Here is an 18,964-nt window from a genome sequence, read left to right as displayed (position 1 = left end):
ATATTTAGTTAAGTTTATTCCGCTAACAACCATTCAGATATTTTAATATTTCCTCTTTATTTGACAGACCAGTTAAGCTCATTTTCTCATTTCTAAAAATTTAGTGTTATTTATCCGACATATTGAATTTGCTGGTAAAAAAAAATAATAATTTAAAAGTTATAAATTAGGTGGAGCCTTTGCTTGCTAGAGATAGTAATGGTGCGTTCTATTCATGCTAGGGACGGTTTTACATGCTAGCCAAATAGAACCATTGCAGAACTAAGATGTGGGAAATGTACGCTTCAAAGCTACCAAGATTTACATCCTAATGATGTCATAATTGAGGTGGATTCGGAAGATTTTCTTGAAGGTTGAAGTATGGCCAAGCTATCGCACTTGTACTGAGCATATAACCCAATGATACGAGAGGATCTTGTTAATTGTCAAATTGAACTAGAAAACCTGAAAGCAAACAGCATTGCTCGACATATCTCACCTTAGGTGCTCAAACAACTTAATAACATTTTCAAACGATTAAAAGAGCTACAGTTAATAATACACATTAATTATACAAAAAAAAGATTCAAAGCCATCATATATCAATTTCATTCCCTAGAAAAATCCGGTTCTACTGGTTTCTGAATCGAAGATACCATACCAGAATCCGACCCACTACGAGTAAACTTCCCACTGTTTAGCCTAACCATCGAGGCCGTCTCAAACATACATTGAAATCCTCTTTAACCCTCAGCTCAGTCGCATACTTCCTCTTCTTGTGCCGTCTCCAAGCAGCCTGTATGAAACAAGCCGCCCAAGTTCTCCATTGATGAGAGTAAACCTAAACTTATGTTTCAACTGCTTACTATGTAATCTCCTAAACTGTGTAGCCACGAACATCAAATCATCAGCTCTCAAAGCAAAGGCTTCAACCTCGTAAATGGCTTTGACGGTGCGTGTGGAAGACGGTAAGATCACAACGGGGCGAGGATCTAACGCCCAGTAAGCAACTCCTCGCCGCAGAAATCTCCTGGTCCTATGAGACAAGAGTTGAAGAACCCGGTTCTGCCTCCATTTGTTGTGTAAGAATCAAGATGGCCTCTGATTATGAAGAGCATTTCGTTAACTGGGTCGCCTTCTCTCACAAGAAACGTACCTTCAGTGCATAAAGCCGGTTTTAGCCTCTCGCTGATCGCGTCAAGCATTCTTTCGTCCATTTGATCGAACAGCGGAACCTAACGTGTTGAGCAAGAAATCATAAAAAAAACAAGAAGTTGAGAAACTAAGTAGATCAAGAATGAAGTAGGCTTACACGTCGAACAAGATCAAAACATAGATGGGTTTGATATCTCTTCGGAGATCAAGAGGAAGACTTATCAATAAAGCTTCTTCATCGACTCCTCGTGTAGCTAACCACTTGTATTGATCATATTTTCTCACGGCTTGTCTTAGCTCTGGAGGAAGCTGCCTATGGTGCATCCATTGCTCTGTATCTGTCCTCCTTATCCTCCATTCTTCAAGTCTCATGGTTGTCGACTGTAAATATGTCTGCAAGAAAGTGAAATTTTATGATTAAACTATATGACGTGTGTTACAAGTAAGTCCTAGGTTTTGATTCACTCACTTGCATATTTCCAATAAGCAAGGCAAAGAGAACAAGTCCTAGAGACGCCATGACAACAGCGAAGATAATCTCGCCAACGTAAGTGCTCGTGGATAGATTTTGTCCCAAGGAACTGAAGAACAACAAAGGCAAGTTAATGTCTAAAATGGTGTTTAAACTATATTGTAATGGTGTTTGAATCTCACCTGAGGTTCTTCAGTCCCCACCAGAGACAGTAAAAGTACTTGTTTATGAAGTTTGACGAAGTAACAGTCGAAGTTACTGCATCTCCGTATATACCAAACTCGTAAAACCTAGTTCCAGGTTTGCATATAGTTGTTATGTTGCTCCACTCGAACCACGAGTTCCTTTGAGGATCTTCAAGCCTTCTGCACTCGAAGAATCTGTATTGACATATCGGTTTCTCGATGTTGCAAGCGTGTCTCCAGCAAGCCTCTTGCCTCTCTACTGCAAGCAAGTACCAACAAGCGCCTAAAACCTGGAATGAATAGACTGATTTATGAGAGACTCTCAAGTCTCAACTCTTAACCCAATCTTATAAAACTCTTATATACCATTAGGGCCGACCCGGCCCTAAGATTTATGGACTTGAAACAATTATTAAACATATATTTTTCTTAATCGTTTAAAGGCCGGATAAAATATATATAACTACTACTCCATTCATTTCGTTTCATATTACGTCATTTACGATTTACTCACCCATATTAAGAAAATCATTAAATTGTATATAATACCCTTGAGTAATACATTGTTTTATTTGTTTTTGTTAATAAATAAGCTGAAAGATAAAGATAAAAGTGGAAAAACTATCAAACGTTGCTTTGAAAATATAAACGACACTTATAATAAAACAGATTTTTTAAGTCTACAACTACATTTAAAATGAAACGGATGAAACAGATGGAGTAGTTTTGTTGACCATAGGTGAATGTTTCATTTCGCTATGTCAATGTCGAGGATTGGCTCTATTAATACCAATATCTCACAAACTTCTCTTTCTGTACTACCTTCAGTCCTAGGCTAAATATAATAAACCTTATAGCTAAGAGTTGAGCCACTTACATGGCTTGCTAGCATATATAGCATGAGGTTGTAGGCAGCTCCTGCCCAAGCAGTCTCAGTTACAACACCAGTGCTTTAATGATCTGGCGAGAGAGAGGGAATATAAGGAACATCCTTGGAACATACTGGAATATGATGATGAATCTAAGAGTGTTCTTGGTGTTGTCATTGGTGAGCCTCTTAGATTTGGGATTACTATCCAAATCAACACCTGAAAAATGTAACAACAAAGATTACTCAAGAGTTAAATATAATCATGAATCACTTAAAAGCTGGAGGATACATAAGAATCATTATACCTGAGGTAAAGGCAAAGCAGCAACCAAATGAATCCAGAAGCTTTTGTTGAGATATCTCCAAGCAATCTTTCTTGAATCAATCACAAGCTCTCCTCTACCGAATACACGAGAAGATGGGGCGATGTAAGCCGTTCTAAACCGTATAACAATCTGAGCGATGTAGAAAGCATCAGCCAAAGATCTAATAACCGTGAGAACAACTTCGAGTCTGATTCCAATTGTGATACAAGCCTCTTTTCTCATGACCGGTAAGAAGAAAAACAGAGGATCCACGAACAGAGAAACCAAACATGCTATGAGAAAGAGCTTGTTCCATCTTCTTATTGTTTGTCCACGAGGATCGAGGATTTGTTTTAACTCTCCCAAGATCCTCAGTGAACACTCTGGAGAGTACTTTAGCTTTAAAAGACTTCCCTCTAGTCATCTTCTTTACATTTTTTCTAGGAGAGATTTGAGCTCCATTGATTTTGAACTTGAGCTTTTCCGCAGTTTCTTCATGTACAGCTTGTGGCTTTGTTACTTCTGAATCTTCTTCAAATCTATAAACAAATGTTACAGTTTTAGGAAAGAAGAAAGAAATTCATATGATGTTTAAAAATATATATATTATATATATATATATTTACTTTTTTGTAATAGATTCATATGATATTGAAAAAGAGTCAGTCTTATTGACAAGTACTAACCTCACAGATCTTGAGTTACCATAACCCATTGCTTTTTCTCTTTAACAACACGAGAAGTCTCAAAACTTTACAGGTGTAATGAACCGTGAATCAAGCTTTACTTTATCAATGGAGAAAAAACCCATTTAAGCCACAAGAATATCAACTTGGGGATATTAAATTTCCAGAAACATAGGGAAGAAAACTAAACCCATATTTTGGGATCAGACAGACACTTTTGTTTGTATATACAACTGTACACAAAAGATCTAATAGTATCGAGTAATGATGAGCAAGAAGACGAGCTTTGTGTGATTAAAAGAGGAAACTCATGAGATGTGAAACTGTTTCAGAAATTGACGAATAGTGAGCAAGAAAACAGGGGAAAAGTTTTTGAGTCGCTTAGGTAACAAGCAAAACAAGACCGCAAAACCCTGCAACAGATGATAGACTTATTTTACGGGGAAAAAATGTCGACATGTGAAAACTAAAAAAGGAAGTTGAAATTAAGGCACCGACATAACACAACATAAAACGAAACAGCTGTAAGAATACCAAGTAGGACCACAACAACGAAAATGCGAGCAAAAAGGACACTCACAGATAGAGAAAAAAAAAGAGAGAGACTCACTGAAACGTGAAGTGTTCTTCGTTCATCAATGCTTTGTGCAGATTTGTTTTCTTCTTTTCTTGGGTGTGTTCTTCTTCAGACAAAGATTGATACCTTTAGCTTCGTATTTGAGAGCGAGTTTCACTTGAATATAGTGTTCGTTTCCACTGTATTGGTGTGGACAAAGTGGAGCTTTTTCTTGTACGGATCACATGATTATAGTTTATAAATAAATACCGTTTAAAGTAGCTATTGTGGCTTTAGTTATTTACATAAAGTACAAAGCCAGACCATGAGAAAGAAAACAAACAAGTTGTTTTTTGTTGAATTAAAAAAATACGAGTTATTGTTTTCGAGATTCAAACAAGTTGACAGGCGTGTAAAATCGAAGTTTTTGTTCACCAAAGTTGATTGATAGTTATTGGTTAACGTTTTTAACAAAGATAATTCAATAAACGTTATTATTTATTTTCTCCCAGATATCAATAATCATAAACCAACAACTATAGCTGATAAAAATCGATAACTATAGTTGATTAGACTACTAATCTTCCAGTTTTTGTGATTACTAACCATCAAAATGGTATATATCTTCATCACCTAAGTAGGGGGTAAACTAAACTCATCACTCCTTCAGTATTTGTGTATTGACTTTATTTGGGATAGAAATTTTGTTAAATTAAATACTGAATGGAAAATATATTTATTTACTAGGTATTGAGTTAAGTATTATGAATAGTAGTGATATACATACACTTCCCACTTAATTAGATTGGTAAGGTTTGTAAGATCCGAGGAGTTGACTCGTTTTCGAATCCGGCCATGTGTTTTGTACCAGTTCCTGCATTGGACTACATTTGACTTTCAAGTTTCTTAATATATTTTTACTCTCTTTTTGTGTTCAAACATATTTTTACTATTTTTCATCTTCACTCTTAAACTATGCTGTCTTGTTTCTTTTGGATATCTTGGTTCAGAGCGGTAATATAGCTTAAATACATACTTTCTAGCATTTTAAAGTGAGGAAATCAAACAACCTCTATACGACTTGTGTTGTGTGTGAAATTGTTCTCGAGTTGAGACAGTCTACTTTATAAACATTAAATTCATGATTCATCCATTAACTTCAAAATCTTGGTTCTTACTTGTTTTCATATGTTACTTATTTTTTTTAAATCTAAACGATTATTTCACCGGAATATGTAATCTATGGACGACGATTCTGTTGAGATATTATCATCAACCTTGGTACATAACACATCCATTCATTTGATTATGTTTTAATTAATTTGTTTAAGTTACCCCACTGAGTTATTTACTCGTGTAAGTGTTATATTATATTTGCATTGTAGCCTTGTCTTCTATTCAAATTAAGGTATTATTTATCTGAAACTACATTTAAGTGATAAGCTTAAAATTAAAAAAAAAGGTAAACTATTTCCCGGAGAGAGAATGTGAAAGCCCCGGTGGCCACGCGTGTGAAAATCTGGTGTGGTGCGAATTCGAACTCGGGTCCCTTTAGGGATCCACGGAAACCTTGACCACCCGATCACAAACGCGGACAAATTACTCAATTACAGAGTAAAATTTATTATGGAATAAACTACTCTTATTTATAGAGTAATGAACAAAAAACAAATTACTTTATTTATAGAGTAAAGTTTATTATGAAATGAAAAATGTAATAGGATTAGAATATTTTTATTCAATTTTATATTTTATTTCATTTTAAAATAAGAAATGGAGTGGGGTTGGAAATTTCATACGGACGACTATTTGCATTTCTTTATGTTTTATAAGTATAAAAATAATATCATAGCGACATTAAATAAATTCGTATGATATGAATAGGTCAATGTAGTCTCGAAAGGTTATCTTTGAGCAAAAGGACATTCTTAAAACTAGAAACAAGTTGGAATAACTTCCACCAATTGGTATGCTTAAACATGCAATTTTGCAGTTTCAATTCATGGTATTATTCACAAATATACATATTAACTATGAAATAAATTAAAGAAAATGCATTTATAATTCATATATATATTGGAAATGAATTAATAAACATTAACATATATGTTTATCAGTTTGAATTCTAGTTAACGGCATTTATGTATCTTCATAATGCATAACTTCGTGTGCATTTTCTTAATATTGGGTCTTAGGAAAATAAACAAAAACTGAACAGCTTGCAAAAATAATATATGAATTGTTTTTATGTCAGCATATAGGAAGATACTATACGAAATTTGCATTATTTTAATGCATATATCTTCATTTTATTAGGCTCATTTTCATTAAGGGCAAAAATACATTAATAAATAGACAAAGCTTGGGTTGGCAATTATTGCAGGTTCATTTGGAATAAATGGGGTTTGGTGTGGCGAGGCCACGGGAACACGCCATATGGGCTTTTCTTGATTGATCACATATCCCCCACCTTCTCTTTCTTCGATTATCCAAAGATGTTACTATTCAATTATTATTTCTTATTATTCAAATTTATATGACGATAAAAACTTATGAACAAAGCATATGTTTGTGCAGATAGATTAGATTGGTAAGACTAGCGCTCTAACGGTCTAACATCTCTTTAAACCTTAAGCTTCCTTCATCCTCTTGTAGCCTTGTAGGTGTTCGGCTCCAGTGGCTTTCTAGCACCAGGGCAGGTCGATTCTAATTTGTTCCTCTTCCTGTCTCGTATCCTAGTGGCTGGGTTTGTTCGGTGTGGTGTAAGTCGCTCTTTGTATTTTCCATCAGTCTTTTTGAAGTCTCGTCCTTATTTGGTACTTCTTACTGGACGGTTGTCTGTCGCTTCGTAGCTGAGGTCACCGTCTTAACAAATTACATAAATGTCTTGCAATAATATTTTATCAAACTTTTTAAAGTTTACGTCTCTATGCTTATCTTCCCTTGAACTATATATCGGGGTTTCAGTTTATCGGCTCGTACATCTTTGTTTGTATGATGATGCTATTTTTCTTGTAACCATTTAATTCTAATAATAAAGAAGTTTCTGCAAAAAAACATATAAAGATAAAGAAAAATTAATTATTATGGCAAAATAAATAAACATGAACATATGTATAAACACAAAAAAAAAATAGGATACATAAATAATTTTCAAAATGAACATTTAAGTCATAATTGTAGAAAATAAGTGAGGAGTATAATGCCAATGATTTAGTGTGCAAGCTAAATAATGCCCTATAAATCTTGTACAAAGTTTTTTTGACATAAGCTAATGTTTACAAATTTCTTTACTTGGTACGGCACTATTTGTAAACTTGGTGAAAACGAAGAGAGTAAATGAAGAAGATAACTTTCTTATTGATTGTTTCTGCTTGACTTTCACGCTTACAAAGAAAGCAAATATAAAGAGTAGATTGTGTGCTTGAATACATACAAGATAGAGGACAGCTCAGCCTGTGACAACACACAAATCCTAAGGTATCAAAATGGTTTGATAGCTGTAAATCCTTAGTTGTGAAACCCGTACGATGACCACCTTTTGACTTCACCAACTCTGATCCTTTGTGACCATTAGAAGAGGACGAGATGAACTTGGGAGATGTTTGTTGTTTAGTTGCATGGGCCTCAATCGAAGTGTTTGTGGCCTTTGGGCTTATACGTACACCTCCTCAAACTTGTGGTGGGAGCATCCCGAACACCAAGTTTTTCCCGCAAGGCGAAGAAAGGCTGTTGTGATAGAGGCTTCGTAAAAATGTCAGCAAGTTGAAGCACTGCTGGAACATGACTGACTACAAAAGCTCCGAGTGCAACTCTCTCACGCACATAGTGAAAATCAATATCAAGGTGCTTGCTGCGATTGTGAATAGCTGGATTCGCAGTCAAGTAGACGGCAGATAAGTTGTCACAAAACAACTCAGGTGTATCAGGGAGAGATGCTAACCACTTGAGCTCTGTAGCGGTAAGTGAGAGAGTTCGATACTAAGCTTCTGTTGAAGACCTCGACACAAGTAGGATGCCTTTTAGCGGACCAGGAGATGATGTTTGAACCGAGGAACGTACACAGGCCACTAGTAGAACGTCTAGTCTCACGACATCCAGCCCAATCACTATCACTGAAGCCATAGAGGAGAAAGCCGGTCTTTGCATTTATGTTCAATCCATATCGATACGTGCCTTTCAAGTAACGAATAATGCGCTTGAGGTTGGAGAAGTCTGCAACCGTCGGAGCATGCATCTTCTGGCATACATAGTTAACAGCAAACTGGATGTCCGGTCTTGTCAAGGTCAAGTACTGAAGCTTGCCTGCAAGACTGCGAAAGTAAGTTGGTTCCGAGAAAAGTTGATCATGGCCAGTGACTTTGTCTAGCTGCATCGGAAGGGGCGTCGGCATTGGCGCACAATCAGACATTCCTGCACTCAGTAGCAGGTCCGTAGTATACTTTTCCTGGCAAAGAAACAAGCCATCTGAAGTTTCTTGCACTTGAATGCCAAGTAAATAGTGAACTGGCCCATGTCTTTCATTCTGAAAGTGGTATTGAGATGAACCAGTAGCTTTTCTATCAGTTTATCATTGTTTCTTGTGAGTAACATGTCATCAACGTAGAGCAAGAGATATATCACATCGTCGCCATGTAGATATACAAACAGAGAAGGGTCTCCATGAGTACACTTGAAGCCAAACTCAATCAAGAAGATACTGAACTTATCGAACCACGCTCGAGGCGACTGACGAAGACCATAGATGGCTTTTCTCAACTTACAAATGTAGTTAGGCTTCTCAGGATCTTCAAATCCAGGTGGTTGTTTCATGAAGACAGGTTCTTTGAGATCACCGTGTAGAAAGGCGTTTTCTACATCCAGCTGTTTGATTTTCCAACCTTTTACAGCAGCAACGTGAAGCACATACCATATAGTAGTTCTTCTAACCACCGGACTATATGTCTCAACAAAGTATATGCCTTTTTCCTGCTCGTTTCCACGAGCTACTAGTCTTGACTTGCGCTTGTTTAAGGTACCATCAGCATTCAATTTCGACTTGTGAACCCATCCACTACTGATTGGTTTGATACTTGGATCAGGAGGAACCAAGTCCCATGTATGTCTGATGTCCATATTGTTCTTTTCGTGTCTCATTGCATTAGTCCAGTATGGGTCTTTAAAAGCAGCAGCAACTGTCTTAGGTTCAGGATATTGAGACGTAACAGAGAGAAGGACATAGCGTGGGTTAGGCTTTCGGATCCCGTCTTTTGCTCTAGTAACCATTGGATGTACTGGCTCAGGTGGAGGGACATTCTGAATATCAGGAACATGTGATGCTTCAGGGGTGGGTAAGGGTGGAAAGTATTCTTCAGAAAAGATAGAGGCAGTTGAAGGAGTGGAAACCGGGCTTGCTGGAGGTTGAGGTAGTCGAACTCGATGTACTGGTTCTTCTGGAACAACAGCAGGCTCAACAGGAGAGGAGACCTTTTCACATTCTGATTGCCAAGCAGAGAGCAACAGCGTATCCAAGTAATGTAGAAAGGACTGGTATTCCTTTTTGTAAGGAAAGGTTTTCTCCTCAAACAGCACATGCCTGCTAATATAAACTCTTCCAGAGGGTGGATGTAGACAGTGATACCCTTTGTGCTTCTCATTATAACCAATGAAGACTCTTCGGATCAAACTTGTTTTGACTGTAAGGTCAAACAAACGGGTAACAGCTACACCCAAAGACACGCAGAGACGTATACACTAGAGCTTTACCGACAAGAACTTAATAAGGAATCTTGTGCTCCGGAAGAACCGAGGAAGGGAGAAGGTTACTGAGGTAAACAGAATTCAGAAAGGCTTCTACCCACAGTTGATGAGGAACTCGACTTTGAAACATCAACGACAAACCAAGTTCTGTAACATATCGGTGCTTTTTCTCCGAAGATCGTTCTGCTGTGGGGTGTGGGGACAAGACATGTGATGTTTGATACCACACGACGTTAGATGAGCAGCAAACTGAGTGCTGGTGAATTCACCGCCCCATCACTTTGGAATGTTTTAATTTTACCGTCAAGTTGTCGTTCTACTAAGTTCTGAAAGTGAAGAAACGCAGAAAATAAATCAAATTTTAATCGCAAAGGGTATAACCACGTGAATCTTGAGTAACGATCAACAAATACTGCATAATATCTAAACCCTTGAGTTGAAATCACTGGAGAAGGCCCCAAAGGTCACAATGAACACGCTCTAAGGGTTTGGTGGCTACAAAAACAGAACTACTGAATGGTAAACGACTTGACTTGCCCAGTTGACACGCCTCACAAAGCTGAAGACTGGGCTTATTGATAACTACGGCTTTATTACTTGAGAGACGCTGGAGAACTTCTTGGTGAGGATGACCTAGCCTCAGGTGCCAAACATCACCACTTGCAGTTTGCTGTCTGTGAGAATAGAAAGCCATAAACTTCGGGTTCTCCAAGACGTAGAGGTCCTTCTGTCTAGTTCCTTTGGTTAGGATTTGCCTTGTCTGTTTGTCCTTCACAACAACACTATCAGCATCGAACTCAATGGAACAAGGATAATCAGCCGTAAGCTTTGAGACTGAAAGCAAAGATTTAGTGATGCCAGGACAAACAAGAACCTCTTTTAAAGGGAGATTACCTTGAAGACTAGGCAGAACCCGCGGAACCAATCTGACTTATGGGCAAAACCCCACTGTTACCAACCAGAACCAAGTCATCACCTGTGTAGGCCTGAGTAGATTGGAGCTGAGAAGGGTTGTTTGTGATATGGGCCGTAGCACCAGAATCAACATACCAATCATTTCTTTGAGGTTGAGCTTGATCTGAAGTATGCATAGCAGTGAGAGCGTTGTGAAGCTCTTCTGTCTGATAGAGTGGTCGAAGCGTTTGTAACAACGGTACGCAGCCTGACCAAACTTGTTGCAGATTTGACACGTTGGACGGTTGTTTGAACCAGAGGGAGCACCACGACAAGAGCCTTGACTTATCTGTTGTGGAAAGCCTCTGCCTTGAGTAGAGTAGTTACCTCTTCCGCGATAACCTCCACGACCACGGCCGCGAGAAGAGCATCCACCTCTATTGGAGTAGAAGGCTTGATGCAGAGCAGTCTCAGTAGGAGCTTCATACGATGAAAACTTTTCATTGAAACCCATTAACTTGAACACCACGTCTTCAAAGTTTGGTCCGTGAAAGACATCCATTGAATGTTCGATGACAGTCGAGATGGACTCATATTCTTTCCCCAGACCTCGCAATACACCGTAGATCTTCTCTTGTTCAGACAGAGGAGCGCCAACGGAAGCCAGATGATCACAGAGAGATTTTATCTCAGAGAGGTACTCAGTGAGGGAACGAGAGCCCTTCTTTGTACTCTAGATTCGACTCCGTAGATCTAGCTTTCGGGTGGGGGAAACTCTGTTGTATTTCTGAGCCAGATAACACCAGAGTTCTTGCGACGAACGAAGACCATAAACGCTTTTGATGGCGTCTTCGGAGAGAGAACCAACCAGCCAAGCCATGACGCATTGATCGGTGCGGACCCATTTGGCGTAAGCTGGATTTGGTGTCTCTGTGACTTGATCTTCATTTTGAACAGCGAGGATTGGTGGTGGTCTAGGTATTTAGCCGGTAACATAACCAAGAAGTGATTGGGAATTAAGAAACTGCTCAAACTGAAACTTCCAAGACAAGTAGTTGGAGTCGTTGAGCTTGAGTGTCACACAGTGTGTAATCGTCAAAGGAGAATTAAGAGGATCACCATCCATGGCTCTGATACCATGTAAACTTGGTGAAAACGAAGAGAGTAAATGAAGAAGATAACTTTCTTATTGATTGTTTCTGCTTGACTTTCACGCTTACAAAGAGAGAAAATATAAAGAGGAGATTGTGTGCTTGAATACAGACAAGATAGAGGACAGCTCAGCCTCTGACAGCACACAATTCTAAGGTTTCAAAACGGTTTGATAGCTATAAATCCTTAGCTGTGAAACCCGTACGATGACCACCTTTTGACGTCACCAACTCTGATCCTTTGCGACCGTTAGAAGAGGACGAGATGAACTTGGGAGATGTTTGTTGTTTAGTTGTATGGGCCTCAACTGAAGTGTTTGTGGCCTTTGGGCTATACTATTGAGAATACATATCCTTTAATTGCTCTTCGGGTCTTTAAATATGTTGAACAAACTCTAAAATAGTATGACTGAGTGTATTTAGGTGGAACATATCTTCTTTCCTAAATCAAAACCTATATCATATATGATCGAATTTTTGTTCTTCGCCAAAATTTAGCAAAAAAAACAAAAAAAACCTTTATCATATAGGTTATACTCCCTTGTTTTATATACCTAAGAAAACCTTGTGGAAAAAAATCTGAATACATTATTTCTTTTGCTTTTAGAAATTTACGGTTTTTCTTAGTTCATGCAAAACATTAGACTGAAATACTGAAGCATGATTTATAAATACATCTATATGATCATTGTCATTATAAATAGCCATATGTTGATTACGTAGATAAAAGAAAATCTTAACTAATGTGGTTTTACACAAACAAAACATCAAATATGTCATATCAAACGAAAATATTGGACCAATGAATAAACATTATCAATACTATTAAAACATAAACACTTTTTATCTACTTACAAATAGTCTAGGTTGGATCATGACATTTATTTAATTTTCTATTTTTTCTCCTACAACTAACTTAATTAATATTAAATATATATCATATCTTACCTATTATTTTAATATTTCAAAAATAAAATATCTAAAAAGATATCCTAACTATCTTTTTCTAAGACAGCATTTTAATAATATCGTTTAAGACCTTTTTATTTAAAATGTAAATATAAAATTATTTTTAATATTTACTTTTAAATAATAAAATTCATAATTAATACTAACTATAATTATAATCGAATATTATTTTATTTTTTATTTATAGAATAAAAATAACATTCCTATAATATTTATATTCATAATTAAATTACTACACCAATTAATAAATATAAAGTAACTTAATCAATTTATTAACCATTTTATACATTATAAATTTAAATAATAACATATATCATAAATTTTACAACATAATTCGATTTATTAAAACAAAATATTAAAGTAAGATATATAAAATAATAAATAATTTCATATTTAATATACATATTTAAATTAAAATATTAAAATAAATTCAATATGTTTACCAAATATGATACGGATTGAATGACTTATAGATAATTTATATAATAATAAATAATAATTTTGCGCTTTAAAGACGGGTTGATTAACATATAGTTGATCAAATGTATATATTTTATAAAATGGATATTAATAGTTAGCTACTATTAATATTTAATGATATGATGGAACATGTTATTATTAACATTTTTATGATTATAGTTTTACGGGTTATTGCAACTAACATGTAAATATTTATCAAATATAATACTAATTGAACAAAACATAAACCACATTTTAAGTTAGGCTTCGTTCATCTATCCTTATTTGAATTTTGTTTCTAATTTATATCGCATTATAGGTCTCATTCTGGAAAAATTGTAAATACGGATGGGGTTCAGATATAGCACATCAGTTTGGTTCTAATTTGTATCACGTCCTAAAATCTATAAAGTAACTTTATATCGTTCGGATTCAGATTATATTGGTTTGGTTTAAATATATCTGAAGTTAAATTTAAAATTTAAATACTTATTTTAGATATTCTTGAAAATAAATATATAATTAAATATTTGAAGTACATATTTATGATCAAATATTTATATTTGTGATTAATTTGGACTTTCATTTTTGGTTACACTTTCGGGTTCAGTAATAATACTTCGAGTTGGATATGTTTTATGCCATCCTACAAGACCTACTATGGTATTTCTAATATTTTGGACCGGATAAGGATTGAGTTTTGTTTGGATTCAGTTCGGACTTCGGGTTAATGATTTATTTCCATGTCTACTTTAAATAAAGAGAAAAAATGATTAAATAAAATTTTCAACAAAAAATTATCCCGTGCTTCAAAATCTAGTTAATTTTATTAAAAAGACTGGGTGACATGAAGGTGCCGTTGAAAGGAATGACGCTAACAATGATGTTTATCGAAAAACCGGATATATATTCTCTTGTATAGTATTCAAAATTAGTGAATGATGATTATCGAAACCACTGAATATATATTTTTCTAGTTTTCAAAATTAGTTTCTTTAATTTGACAAGTATCTATTGACTAATCTTTCTATTTTTGAAAGTTTTTATTTATCATAAATCTAAATATTCATTAAGGCAGATCATATTGAAATTAGTCATTCAAATTTTAAGGTGAGAGATCAGAATGAAAATAAATGAATTCTTCCCTACTACAAAATCTACACTAAAGGACAAAACGATATAATAATATGCCTTATAATGATTTTTGTATGTTAACTAGGTGTTTCCTGCACCATGTGCAGTGATAAATCTTTTTATATTTAAATTATATTAATATAAATTCAATTTAATTAAGTATAAAGTTAAGAAAAAAAAACATTTTGTTTATTTTAAATTATATTTAAGAATATATATGTATATATTGAAAATTATAATCTTAGATAAATTTCCTATCTGCTTTTTTGGTTAAATATATTAAATCAACTTATATAAATTACTAAAACAATTCATAAAAAAATTGTATAGTTATCAAAAATAAAACCAAATAATATTTATAAAATTTGTAGATATTTAAAAGAAACTAATGATATACGATTAAAAATTTGTATTTTTAAAAATAAAAAATTGTAGAAAAATTTTGTGATAAAAATTGTATATAAAAATAAAATTAAATAATATTTCGAAACTTATAATTTCATATTAGAACATATTTATTTTGGTGATGATTTATGAGTTATTACCATATTCTAAAAAAACTACAAAAATATAAATCGACTTAAATATAATGTATCAGTTATTGTCATATTCTATAAAGTCTACCAAAAATATATATCAACATTAAATGTAATTATCTATGTCATATTTAACCATTAGTCATGTCATCAAATTTAGTTGTCATGTCATATATTTTTTGTAAAAGTAATTGTAAAGATGAAATGTGGCAAATCACTTCGCAAATAATGTCTAGGAGATGGTATAGGGACATTGTTGTAATACATTTTAGTATGCATCATGAAAATTACTCCATTTGAATGAGGAATGTTGATTAATTATGTGAAGTAACAAATGTTACTTAACATAATAATATCAGACTTATTAACAAATAATTAGAAAATATTAGATAACTTTGAGAAAAAAATAAGAAAAATATGAGTTAATGAAATTGAAGATTGTAGTAAATCTTAAGATAACACTATTTTCATGTGTAATTTTTGGATATTAGAAACAAAAATGATTTCTAACTACTTCAAATTTGTATTACAGTTTATATTTTATAATATGCTTTCATTATATAATACATTATATATATATATATTCAAATACAATAATATATATTCTAGGTATGTTGATTATTTGTGAATGTACTTGCGTTTGACAGTTTACCTGTCTCTACGAAAATGCGAACATACGCTTACAAAGGAAGCGCATACTTTGAACTATCGGAGGAGTTAGCATTTTTTTTGCTTGTGATCATCATATCTTCTTCCTTCTACGAAAAAGAAATAGAGGCAAACAAGGGAAACTTCCCATCATATTGATTAACACTATTTTACTTTTGTTACATTGGCTTTTCAGTTGTACATAGAATTATTTCATGTGTATTATGAATAAAAAAAATACTTTTAACATTTGTGTAACGACCCGGTTCCTAGCCCAATTTTTTTTAAGGAAAACCCGTTAAGACTGCAGCCCATTAGGGTGAATGACCTAGGGTTCCCTCCTTTTTTTATAAATGAAGTTGTCTTCTCTCATTTTTCTCTCATTCTGAAACTGGAGCGAAACTCTGCAGAGATTTAGAGAGACTAGGAAACCCTAGCCGTCAAGCTTCTCTTTTCCTTTTCTCTCTTCTTCTCTCACGCCTCTCTTTCTCTCCCTCTCCTTTCTCTTTCCTTTGGATCTCTTCCTCTCTCCTCGCCGCGAGTCCCCCGAGAGCAAGCTGAGCCGCCGGTGGTGGTGGTGGTGGTCGTCAAGTGGTGGTGGGGTGATCGTCCGAGTGTGGTGATGGTGGTGGCTGTGTGGTGTTGTGGTGGTGACCAGATCTCGTCTCTCTCGTGTTTACTTGTTCCAGATCTGTTCAGATCTCATCCCCTTTGTCTCTTGTTCTAGATCCAGATCTAGGCTAAGGTGGAGTGTCTTGAACCCATCTTGTTCCCATGTACTGTATACTCCTTTATGTTGGAGTTAGGTTTGATTAGACCCTGTTTGAGAGTTAGGATGATAGAACATGGTTATTACTAGATTGATAGATGAATGGATCATGATGCATAAGAACCCTCATACTGTTAAACGGGACTTAATGAACTGTCTTGTGTTGTTGTGGTGATGATTGATTGGTAATTGATACTTGTATGTTTGGATGTCTAGTCCCATGAGTGGTTTGTGATTAAAGCTAGGATGCTAGAAAGAAGTGAATGCTGAGATGATAGATGACTACTGATTGTTATTGATACTGTAAGTGAAACCTGAGTGTGATGTGTATTGTGTGTGACACCAATAACGGGTGGCGTCTAGTGAATGAGTTCAAGTACGAGTCTAAGTGTAAAGGAAAGTGAATGAGAATGAGAATGGATAAGTGAAAGTGAATAAGGATGTGAAAGGATAAGTGAATGTATAAGTGAATAATGTTAAGGTTAAGCATGGGTTGGGAAATCATATAGAGTCTAGAGGGAGTACGTGTGGTAGTAGTTCTACGCTAGGCATCCATAGGAGCTGTGGTGGAATCCACAAGAATATGGAGGCACCCATAGGAGCTGTGGTGGAATCCACAAGAATATGGGGTAGAAGTCTAGCGAGAGCTACCCACGGAGAAAAGAGAAAAGATGAGCCAGCCGCGAGAGGCGGGATATAAAACGTGCATTGTAGAGTCCTTAGTTCATGGTCGGGTATCTGGGTGTTAAAGGTGTCATAAGATTGAGTCGGTCTTGTATGTCGAGTCGGTTAAGTCTATGGTTTGACGTGTATGACAATGAGTGAGATCATTGTACTGTTTTATCGCTAGGTTGTTAGAAATGTATAGAATTGAATGTGTGGAAATAAATGATGATGATATGAAATGTTAAGATGCATCAACTGATTGTAGTGGCTAGTCAGCCCTAGTTCCCGCATAGAGAGTAGTATAGAGTGTCATGCGGGCAGGCTGGTCTAGAGTCGCTTCACTGAGTAACTTGTTGCTCATCCCTCCCTTTCCATTTCTCTGTGCGCAGGACTGTAAGTAGAAGTATATGGATGTGGGGTGGAACATTATTTCAAAGAAGGTTATGCGTCTGTCGACTCTTGGGACCAGTAACGGGGCACGTATGGTTGTCTAAATGAGTAGAACGTGTCCATAACGCCCTTTCGATAACCCCGGTCGGACGCAGAGGGATCGGGCCGTTACAATTTGCACAAAAAAATGAATAAAAATATACCTTGGATGCATGAGTAATGGAAAATGTGGTGATAACCAATTGAGGAGTGGTGATATCCAATTGTCCATATCTATATGTACACTATGAGAAACATGCCATGGAAGTCCCCTTGATCAATTTATTCTATTAAAAAGAAGTACAAAACATAACTTACCTATTTTGAAGAGCTATTACAATATTTACTTTTATTTTTCACTCATCCTAACTACTTCATTAACTTTCTTACTATCATAATTCAAAAGTTTTTACATTCCTAGATTTCATCATTTGTAGTCTTTTTCATTAAAAACAAAAACATACCAAATCGATTTTCAAACTAATTCGTATTAAAAATAACAAATTAATAAACATTACAAAAACAATTAATGCGAACAAATGTTTATTTTTTATGTTAAACGTGAATTAACTAATTAATGCGGACGGGTGTTTGTTATTAATTAATAAACACGAAAAAATTTAAAGATGGACAAATAAACCGAACTCATAAACCTGAACCGAATTTGACATAAATACTGAAATGATCTATTAATTGTCTTTTTGTCATTTAAAACAAGAATAAAAAATGTGGATGGTATATTCAGAAAAACAAAATCAAATTATTCAATATAAAAAATAAAATTAGTATGCTTAAAATGTCTTTTTAAATTATTTAATACATTAAATGTTTAAAGTATACAGTATCTTTTATGCAAAACAAATATTTAATCATAAAAATTAAAAATAAATACTTGCGCGGATGCGCGAATCAAATTTTGGTTAGGAAATTATTTCTAAGGCCACATATAACTTCTCTGAGCTCAATCATCTTGAAAATGAGGCTTTGGATTAGTTTACCAGTGGATTTTATCTGAAGCAAAAATTCTGTTAAATACATTTAATCAAGGTGAGACGTTGTTGTAAGTCTACTTAGTAGATATTTTGGAAAATCTCATATGATAATTTCTTTATTGTTGTTTATTCTTTATTGTTTTAATAATTTTAATATATGATCTCACAATTTTTGAATATTATTTTGATGATTACCATTTTAGTTTATTCATACAAAAACTAAAATTAATCAATATCATTTTGATTTTTGTAATTTCAAATTTTAGTTGTATACCATAAAATCAAGAAGACTTTATTTGAAGCCTACCAGACCATAAACCGCAAACTTCAAACTCTAAATGTCCACTTGATAACAGAAAACTCTTAATT

At 34.9% G+C, this 18,964-nt stretch overlaps 1 pseudogene; it reads right to left on the bottom strand.

The window, feature by feature from the left end:
* Positions 1 to 576: 576 nt before the first annotated feature.
* On the bottom strand, positions 577 to 3,768 carry LOC125594764 (annotated as a pseudogene).
* Positions 3,769 to 18,964: the final 15,196 nt, after the last annotated feature.

Source organism: Brassica napus (assembly GCF_020379485.1).
Source record: "Brassica napus cultivar Da-Ae chromosome C4 unlocalized genomic scaffold, Da-Ae chrC04_Random_26, whole genome shotgun sequence".
Taxonomy (NCBI): domain Eukaryota; kingdom Viridiplantae; phylum Streptophyta; class Magnoliopsida; order Brassicales; family Brassicaceae; genus Brassica; species Brassica napus.
The sequence above is the reverse complement of the archived record's forward strand: the minus strand, read 5'-3'. Positions and strand labels throughout refer to the sequence as shown.